We start from the raw sequence: 6,846 nt of genomic DNA, 5'->3' as shown, positions 1-6,846 counted from the left end.
CGCATCATTTTCCTGCCTCATGATGCCATCTATTTTGTGAAGTGCACCAGTCCCTCCTGCAGCAAAGCACCCCCGCAACATGATGCTGCCACCCCCGTGCTTCACGGTTAGGATGGTGTTCTTCGCCTTGCAAGCATCCCCCTTTTTCCTCCAAACAACGATGGTCATTATGGCCGAACGGTTCTATTTTTGTTTCATGAGACCAGAGGACATTTCTCCAAAAAGTACGATCTTTTTCCCTATGTGCAGTTGCAAACTGTATTTGGAGCAAATGCTTCTTCCTTGCTGAGCGGCCTTTCAGGTTATGTCGATATAGGACTCGTTTTACTGTGGATATACATACTTTTGTACCTGTTTCCTCCAGCATCTTCACAAGGTCCTTTGCTGTTGTTCTGGGATTGATTTGCACTTTTTGCACCAAGTACATTAATCTCTAGGAGACAGTACGCGTCTCCTTCCTGAGCAGTATGACGGCTGCGTGGTCCAATGGTGTTTATACTTGCGTACTATTGTTTGTACAGATGAACGTGGTACCTTCAGGCATTTGGAAATTGCTCCCAATGATGAACCAGACTTGTGGAGCTCTACAATTTCTTTCCTGAGGTCTTGACTGATTTCTTTTGATTTTCCCATGTCAAGCAAATAGGCACTGAGTTTGAAGGTAGGCCTTGAAATACATCCACAGGTACACCTCCAATTGATTCAAATGATGTCAATTAGCCTATCAGAAGCTTCTAAAGCCATGACATAATTTTCTGGAATTTTCCAAGCTGTTTAAAGGCACAGTTAACTTAGTGTATGTAAACTTCTGACCCACTGGAATTGTGATACAGTGAATTATAAGTGAAATAATCTGTATGTAAACAATTGTTGGAAAAATTACTTGTGTCATGCACGAAGTAGATGTCCTAACCGACTTGCCAAAACTATAGTTTGTTAACAAGAAATTTGTAGAGTGGTTGAAAAACGAGTTTTAATGACTCCAACCTAAGTGTATGTAAACTTCCGACTTCAACTGTAAGTAACCGGTGCTGTACTGTACCTCTGCATTGTGTGATTGAGACTATAGACGTGGACTTCAGAAATCAGGCTGTATTAATGAATTAGAATTCTCTTTGTATCCAAAAGAAAAGACAAAACATTTGTAGAGCATAAAAATGTTCTGCCAATTGTCGCCTCTTTCTACAACATAGACGCACAATAGAAAAGACTGAGATCAGTCGAGGAGCAAGGCATCGTTCACACATACAATACCTTAGCTAGCTAGTAACCACATGTTGAATTCAGAATGTTAATATCATCCTAAAAAAGTACAATTAAAGTCTAAGTCACAAAGTCTAAATATACAACATTATTCATGAACAAAAAAACGGTGTATGACTTTGTGCTTAAAGGAATGTTACTTTTCTGAAGATAACAGAAAAAGAGTGCCTACCTCTCATAGTGCATCAAAATTATTTGAGAACGAGCATGCAGGGCAAAACACAAGTACACACTCCCCTATTCCCAGGATGCAGGCATGCATAATAACAAATCAACATGCTATATTAATATATGAACCTGGTGAAATTCACAAAGTATTTAAACAACTGTTAAATTCACCCCTCCTGAATTTCACCAAACGTGGAAAACTACCAAGCTCACGGCATAATTCTGAATTCAGCTCAAAGTTACCCATAGGGTTCAAGGCAAGTGAAGGTTGGTCAGGCCTTCAACTGCCCCTAAATGCACAGTGCCTCTTACATTATATGTACCTTAGCCGTAAAGAGAAAAAAAACAGTCATTCTGTACTATGTTAAACATGCACCTTCTGGGGGATTGACTCAATTAGTCTCTTGACTGGTTTAACTACCCTCCCTGCCCTTGTGCGACCTGCCACTGGGCTGCTTTTATCAGGTGCATTACAGTGGACTGGGCTAGGGGCCATGGTGACTAATAGTGGTTCTGGCCTAAGATCAGTGATCAGAAGAAGATTTGAAGGAATCAGCTCCAGGATCTCAGGGGTGCTTCCCAAGTCATTTTCCTTAGGGAGGTTCTGTCTTTCCATCCGATGTCCAGAGCTCGGAGTAATTGCTTGAATCCTCCGCCATCCAAGATGCACTTTCCTCCCCAGAGTCCTCCATTTCCTCCCTGTCCAGTCTATCACCGGAGTGCATGGCCTCTCCTGCATCTACATTGATGGAAGATCCTGCAGCATCACTCTCATTGAAGTGCTCTGAATCATCGATTTCAAATGGCAGGAAGTTCACCTGCAGCAGTATATTTCTATGAACCACCACCTCTCTGCCGTCGTGGTCTTGGATTCTGTACATGTGAGTTTGTGGATTGACTGAAGTCACTGAAAATCTCAGGATTCCACTTGTCAGCCAACTTGCGGCTGCCCCTTTCACCCTTGTTGGCGATGAGGACACGATCCCACATGGACAAACTGATGCCTCTAACCTGCTTGTCGTACTCCCAACCATGTCGTCTCTGTTGCTTGTCAGTGTGCCTTTGGGCAACACTCATAGCTTCCTTCAGCCCAGTGATCAGAGTCTCGACATACTTGTTGCAATCCACAACACTGGAGTCATCCAAGACATTGTGGAACATCACATTCACTGGTAGCCGAGGGACCCTACCAAACATGAGAAAGAATGGAGCATAGCCCGTAGTCTCATGAACAGTGGCATTGTAGGCAAATGTCAATGACTGGATTTGTTCATGCCAATGTTCTTTGGTTTTCAGGGGTAGACTCCTGAGCGTGTTGCCTAAAGTCCTGTTGAAGCATTCAGTCTCTCCATTCCCCATTGGGTGATATGCAGTGGTTCTTGACTTTTGGACACCGGAGAGCTTAAGCAGTTCTGCTATTAGCTCGCTCTTGAAATTCACACCCTGATCAGTATGAATCCTTGCAGCACATTTCATAGACACAGAAGACATGATCCCACAGCTTACAAGCCACTTGCTTGGCTGTCTGGTTTCTGCATGGCCATGCATGGGCAACTTTAGTGGAGTGGTCAGTCACCCCCAGAACGTCAACGTGAGTTCTTCTTACTGTCTTCCGCGGTCCAAAAATCCAAACACACCAACTCCATGGGAGAGCAGGTTTTGATGCTCTCTAATGGGGCTCTAGCCGTTGGCTCTGGAGTTTTTGCTAGAACGCATCTCTGGCAGCAGCGTACATACTCCTTGATGTCTCTCTCTATTGCAGGTCAGAAAAACCTCTGTCTGGCCAGGGCTAGAGTTTTAGCTTGGCCTTGATGTCCTGCAAGGTTGTGAATGATGGTCATTGCTTTGAGTCTCAACACCTCTGGTTAGACATACTGGAACTTTCTCCGGTTTGTGTGACTCTCCTTAATGACACGATACAGAACTCCCTCTCTTAGGATCAAGTGGTCCCACTGCTTCATCAGCAACAACATTTTAGAAGAAACAGCATATCGGTCCTGTCTGGTGGGCTGTTTCTTATTGAAGATGAAAGGAATGGCCTTGGAAATCACAGAGTCTTGCAGCTGGAGATCCCAAAGTTCCTCGTGCGAGAGTTCAGGCAAAGTGTCAATACCAGGAGAAAGCAGCTGTTGGATGTTGGAACCAAGCTGGATTGCTTGCATCTCTGTTGAACATTCCCAGTCGATATGGAGCTGACATATGGCTTTCACTTCAGCAGTGGTCAAGGAAGTTAACTCCTGTGGATAAGAAGCCCACAGGAAGGCATCTTGAACATCATCATTCAGCGTCCCAACAGCCTCAGACAGAAGTGCTTGGTAGGACTCCCTCATCAGTCTCTGCGTGACAGTCCCTGCGAAGGGGTCACGGCTCAGTGCATCTGCTACTGTATTCATGCTCCCTGGGATATGCTTCAAATTGAAGTTGTATGCTGCCAGCTTGGCAACCCATCTTTGCTCACAAGCGTCCAGCTTGGGTTTTGTCATGATGTACGTTAACGGGTTACTATCTGTCCAGACAGTGAACTCGTGCCCCTTAAGCCAGTGACTGAATTTCTCACACACGCTCCATTTCAGGGCTAGAAATTCAAGTCTGTGTGCCAGATACCTTCTCTGCGACTTACTCAGGGTCTTGCTCGCGAATGCCTTCAGGCACTTGACAAACCACAGCCCCGAGACCATCCAAAGAGGCTTCAGTGAAGAGAATGAACGACCTCTCAAAATCAGGGTGAGCCAGCACAACACAATTCAGAAGAGCATCCTTTAGCTTCTAGAATGCAACGACACACTCCTCAGTCCAATCCGATAGCATCAGCTTCCAAAAAATAACACTGTTGCCTTTCTTCTTCCCATCTCTTCCTCTTCTCTTTTGACCCCCGATGAGTGCATACAAAGGCTTGGCTATGGGGGCACAGTCAGGAATTAAGTACTGGTAATGTAATACCATAACCAAGATGGATTTCAGCCTCCGAGCAGATGGAGTGCATCCGTCTACCTCCATCAGCTGAGCTTGGCTCATCTTGGCAATGGCCTCCACCTTCTCCACCCCAAATCCGTAAACACAGGCACCCTCATAGATATCATCCTAACCATCCTTCCCTCCATATACCTCTGCTGTCTTCAACCAGGATCATAGCGATCACTGCCTCATTGCTTGTGTCCTTAATGGGTCTGCGGTCAAACGACCACCCCTCATCACTGTCAAACGCTCCCTAAAACACTTCAGCAAGCAGGCCTTTCTAATCGACCTGGCCCGGGTATCCTGGAAGGATATTGACCTCATTCCGTCAGTAGAAGATGCCTGGTTATTCTTTAAAAGTGCTTTCCTCACAATCTTAAATAAGCATGCTCCGTTCAAAAAATGTAGAACCTGGAACAGGTATAGCCCTTGGTTTACTCCAGACCTGACTGCCCTTGACCAGCACAAAAACATCCTGTGGCGTACTGCATTAACATCGAATAGCCCCCGCGATATGCAAATTTTAAGGGAAGTTAGGAACCAATATACACAGGCCGTTAGGAAAGCAAAGGTTAGATTTTTCAAACAGAAATTTGCATCCTGCAGCACAAACTCCAAAAAGTTCTGGGACACTGTAAAGTCCATGGAGAATAAGAGCACCTCCTCCCAGCTGCCCACTGCACTGAGGCTAGGAAACACTGTCACCACCGATAAAGAATTTCAATAAGCATTTCTCTACGGCTGGCCATGCTTTCCACCCCTACCCTGGTCAACAGCCCTGCACCCCCCACAGCAACTTGCCCAACCCCCCCAATTTCTCTTTCGCCCAAATCCAGAGAGCTGATGATCTGAAAGAGCTGCAAAATCTGGACCCCTACAAATCAGCAGGACTAGACAATCTGGACCCTCTCTTTCTAAAATTATCAGCCGAAATTGTTGCAACCCCTATTACTAGCCTGTTCAACCTCTCTTTCGTATCGTCTGAGATCCCCAAAGATTGAAAAGCTGCCGCGGTCATCCCCCTCTTCAAAGGGGGAGACACTCTAGACCCAAACTGCTACAAACCTATATCTATCTTACCCTGACTTTTTAAGGTCTTCGAAAGCCAAGTTAACAAACAGATCACCGACCATTTCGAATCCCACCGTACCTTCTCCGCTATGCAATCTGGTTTCCGAGCTGGTCATGGGGGCACCTCAGCCACACTCAAGGTCCTAATCAGATCCTCCTCTCCACCCTCTCCGAGCTGGGCATCTCCGGCAAGGTCCACGCTTGGATTGCGTCCTACCTGACAGGTCGCTCCTACCAGGTGGCGTGGCGAGAATCTGTCTCCGCACAACGTGCTCTCACCACTGGTGTCCCCCAGGGCTCTGTTCTAGGCCCTCTCCTATTCTCGCTATACACCAAGTCACTTGGCTCTGTCATATCCTCACATGGTCTCTCCTATCATTGCTATGCAGACGACACACAATTAATCTTCTCCTTTCCCCCCTCTGATAACCAGGTGGTGAATCGCATCTCTGCATGTCTGGCAGACATATCAGTGTGGATGACGGATCACCACCTCAAGCTGAACCTCGGCAAGACGGAGCTGCTCTTCCTCCCGGGGAAGGACTGCCCGTTCCATGATCTCGCCATCACGGTTGACAACTCCATTGTGTCCTCCTCCCAGAGTGCTAAGAACCTTGGCGTGATCCTGGACAACACCCTGTCGTTCTCAACTAACATCAAGGCGGTGACCCGTTCCTGTAGGTTCATGCTCTACAACATTCGCAGAGTACGACCCTGCCTCACGCAGGAAGCGGCGCAGGTCCTAATCCAGGCACTTGTCATCTCCCGTCTGGATTACTGCAACTCGCTGTTGGCTGGGCTCCCTGCCTGTGCCATTAAACCCCTACAACTCATCCAGAACGCCGCAGCCCGTCTGGTGTTCAACTTTCCCAAGTTCTCTCACGTCACCCCGCTCCTCTGCTCTCTCCACTGGCTTCCAGTTGAAGCTCGCATCCGCTACAAGACCATGGTGCTTGCCTACGGAGCTGTGAGGGGAACGGCACCTCCGTACCTTCAGGCTCTGATCAGGCCCTACACCCAAACAAGGGCACTGCGTTCATCCACCTCTGGCCTGCTCGCCTCCCTACCTCTGAGGAAGTACAGTTCCCGCTCAGCCCAGTCAAAACTGTTCGCTGCTCTGGCACCCCAATGGTGGAACAAACTCCCTCACGACGCCAGGTCAGCGGAGTCAATCACCACCTTCCGGAGACACCTGAAACCCCACCTCTTTAAGGAATACCTAGGATAGGATAAAGTAATCCTTCTAACCCCCCCCCCCCCCCCCCCTTAAAAGAGTTAGATGCACTATTGTAAAGTGGTTGTTCCACTGGATATCATAAGGTGAATGCACCAATTTGTAAGTCGCTCTGGATAAGAGCGTCTGCTAAATGACTTAAATGTTAAATGTAA

Source organism: Salvelinus alpinus, chromosome 24 (assembly GCF_045679555.1).
Source record: "Salvelinus alpinus chromosome 24, SLU_Salpinus.1, whole genome shotgun sequence".
Lineage (NCBI taxonomy): Eukaryota > Metazoa > Chordata > Actinopteri > Salmoniformes > Salmonidae > Salvelinus > Salvelinus alpinus.
The sequence above is the reverse complement of the archived record's forward strand: the minus strand, read 5'-3'. Positions refer to the sequence as shown.